Consider the following 3,857-nt stretch of genomic DNA (forward strand, 5'->3'; position numbering starts at 1 on the left):
ACCGTAAAACATTAAAACTAAAACTTTTCAAAAATATGCATCTATTATTTTTATATATATCAAGAACTCTTAAGGTTTATATTCAAGCCGTAAATACCTTTTTCCATGGTTTCAGATGACTTAACAGTTCACAATACATGATTTTTTGTTCTATTGTTTTATTTGATAAAATTTGTAACAAAAAATTCATATTAGCATTTTGCTTTATTTGTTTTCTAGAGCAAAACGATCTTGAAAAACAGGCGATTCACAAGGTTGACGTTTATCCAACATCAAGACATAAGAAGAGACGAAAAAGAGAGCAATAAAGAGAGCGAAAGAGAGGCAAGAGAAAACGAAAAATATTTAAATTTCTTAAAACTAACTAAATATTTCTTTTTTTCTAATTTTCAGATAATTATCAGTTGTGGATTTATTCCTTAATAAACAATCGTCTTAAGTTCCCGTAAACAGGGTGTTTCACGACTGATACATAGGGTCTATAACAATGTATTAAATTGCTGAAACGGCAAAATTATTCTTTAAAACTGAAATGAATTACAAAAATAGATTTTAGTATTTTGCATGAGGTGATAGCAAAAAAAAACAATGTGATGGAAATTAATATTAGATAGATAACGAAAAGTGAAATAACGACTATCTAAGATGAATAAAACGAAAACAAATCGGTGAAACACTTGTCCGCATGGTATAACAATGGATCAGAGAGTATATTGTATTTCATCAATGAATCAGGTGGAGATATGAAGATATGTAGTTTTTCTCTCTCCCTCCTTCTATCAACTATAAATCTTGTGTCAATAAGTTAAGTACAAAATTTATAAAATTTAAGCCTTATAAACTTTTCTGTAAAGATTTTTACTACAAATTATGCAAGGCTTGAGTAACAAATTTGAATACAATTTATAGATGGTTTATTTTTCTTACCACTGTAGCTAATCTTTCCTTTTGTGTCATTCTGCAGTAAACAATTTCAAAATCTGCCTAATAAGTTGAAAAATTATTCATTATCTGCAGAAGTACTCCTTTCATTGTTACAGGAAAACCAACAAGACCAAGTGAAATGATGTTCTGTTGAGACAATGGAAGGATCTAATTAGGTTCAGCATATACGATAAAATTTTTATAAAAATCCTTTAAATACTAGATGATTATAGCAAGTCTCTTATGAAAATTCTGCACCTCCAAATGGTAAAATCAAACACTTCTAAGTAAATAATTTATTTATAACCCCCAGCTAAAATAAATACTTGGAGAATAAAAAAATAAATAATAATATCTGGAAATAATAAGAAAAACACAGCATAACATAACAATATTTGAGTAATCTGTTGGAAAATTAGAGAGATTCACTGGCACATATCTTCCTTGGAAATATTGGTCCTCAAGTCCTTAGCTGATGTTGTCAAAGCAGCACTAAATCGAGAGTCTAAATGAGAATAATCTTGTGATTTCTGTACCACCTTGTAGTTCATTATACTTTGTCACATTAGTGTTATATTTTTCCGGAAAAATCTTCCAGACGTTGCAAATGAAAATCATGAACAAAATTTAAAGGTCAGAAGTTTTAGCAATAACTGACGTGAAAAGCTTTGAGACAAATACTAGCAATATAGAAATCTTAAATTTGCAGACAAAGACTCAAATAGTAATGATAATATTTAAAAAATAGCATTCCATTGCAGAGCCTCAAAAAATTATTTTGTAGATTCGATTAGAAGCTCTTAGAATTGGATTTTTCCTTCTCTCCTCATAACGAACATCATCATACCCCAAACATTTAGGATACATTTGATGTTTTCATTATTTTTCCCAGATGCAAAATAGAAGTTTGCCATTTCGTTGGATTTTTTTCAGCTATAAATGTATAATGCGTAGCTAAATTGAATAATGATGGATACCAGGTGTAATATAACCATTTTTTCTAAATGGGAATGATGTAATTCCGTATGTCTAGAGACCCAGAACATTATCCTTTAAATAAGCTGGAAAAGGCTATTTAGCATAGGAGAAGTTCGAAAATGCTTGGAAACACAGTTTATTTACTGTCCAACACACAAATTTTTGGGTAGATCGTTCTCAGAATGTATTTTGCTTCATTAAAGTCGACCAAAATAATTGCGTCAAATTTAAAAGCAATGGTGAATAGTCAACCAACTGTCATGGGCTTAGCTAGGGTTTCGGGGTGAAGGCAATATCCAGAGGGGAGACAAATTCTGTCTTGGCTATAGCAATCACTTTTCCTGGTGTTTCTACAGTAACAATGCAATGCATGAAGTCTAGCCCCCTTGGCTCCTGTTGATGAAAAGCTAGCTCGTTCCAACTGGAAGAGTATTGATACAATCATTATAATGGTAAATATTGAAAAATATTAAGAACAATTGATTTTCACTCCTGCAGTTTTGACCTTGACCATATTTTCAAATATGTATTTTGAGCTACAACTGGCTGAGCTACAGCGAACACAAAGTTGAAATGCCTAAAATATTTTTTTACTTGTTCTGTTAAAGCAGTGATGGATGTATTTTCTTAAACTTTTTGTCCAAACTGATAAGCCTCTAACAAATACTTGCAATATGATTTATTGTATTTATAGTTTTAGTTGTCGATTTCAACTTCTGAAAAGTTTTATCTAAATAGGTAACTCCTAATAAATTTTAGATTTCTAAATATTCTTCCCCAGTAAGCTGTTCAGCTACTAGCTGGGTGATCATCTTCTTTATTCAAAGAATGACTGTATTTCTGAGATGGTAATCTGACATGACAAATTAAATAAAATGTTTAAATTTACTTAACCTTTAGAAGATTTGTACAAGTTTTCTCAATAACTGAATTATTATACCAAATTTTACAGTCAATTTAGTGTCTATGGGGTTGTAACTCCTGACTCATTCTCTAAAGAAATGTTAGACTAGTCGCTAATTTTGTTTTCTCTTTGATTATTTCAGTTTAACCACTCGTTGAATGAGTTACTACAAAACTTTACTATAATTAAACTAGGCTTAACCTCTTAGAAGCATAAAATCAGTCTCCCTAAAGTCTAAAAAAGTAACGCAGACACTGAAAAAACCGTAACAGGCAGTTTTTTTGGAAAATCGAAGTTTATTTAACGAATTCAGCTGCTAAACAATATAGATCTATAAATATTTATTTTAAATCATGAAGCTCGAATTTGCATTTGAAGGGCAAAAAATAAAAGAAACAAGGCAAAACATCAAAAAAAAGTTTAAAAACAACAATATACTTAAAACTGAAAGATTAATTGAAACTAGAAGAACTGATATTAAAATACATACCTTGATCACCGTAGATAAAATCTTGAGAAAAAAAAAAAAAAAATCACTGATGAAGACATGTCATTTTTCATATAAAACTGCATGAATATAATATCATTTTATGTTTACTGTTTTAATCTTATCAACATTTCAATTGAGAAAATAGCTGCTTGGGGCTTCAGTAGTAATGACACTAGATGCAGGAGGACAAAGCCCCACTGGTCATCTATGGTAATTTCTAGGTTCGTCTTCGTTAGTCAAGTTTGACTTTTCGTTTTTATCTTTATTTCTTATATGTGTTGACTCCTGCACTGTTCACAAACTTAGAAATTTCTGTCTTATTCTCTGCCTCATTTCTTTCTGTGAAACTTTATGTGTATAAAATAGGTACCAATGGCTTTAATCCTTTTAAAGGGACAAGCTTTGTGGACAGACTATTTTGAGCCATCAAGATAATCTCTTTGAAATGCCTGTTTAAAGATTTTATGTAGCAATAGTCAAGACTGTATCCAGGTGGTAATAAGTAATAAAAATGCATATAAACTAATGTTTGGTTAACAAAGTTATTTTTTCATGAATTTA

At 30.3% G+C, this 3,857-nt stretch overlaps 1 protein-coding gene across 1 annotated transcript in view; it reads right to left on the reverse strand.

Moving 5' to 3' along the window:
- The window catches only part of LOC148944420 (uncharacterized), a 72,204-nt gene that overhangs the window by 38,476 nt on the left and 29,871 nt on the right, over window positions 1-3,857 (reverse strand). The window lies entirely within an intron of this gene.

The sequence above is a fragment of the Artemia sp. Qi Xiang Cuo genome, chromosome 14 (assembly GCF_049724085.1).
Source record: "Artemia sp. Qi Xiang Cuo chromosome 14, ASM4972408v1, whole genome shotgun sequence".
Lineage (NCBI taxonomy): Eukaryota > Metazoa > Arthropoda > Branchiopoda > Anostraca > Artemiidae > Artemia > Artemia sp. Qi Xiang Cuo.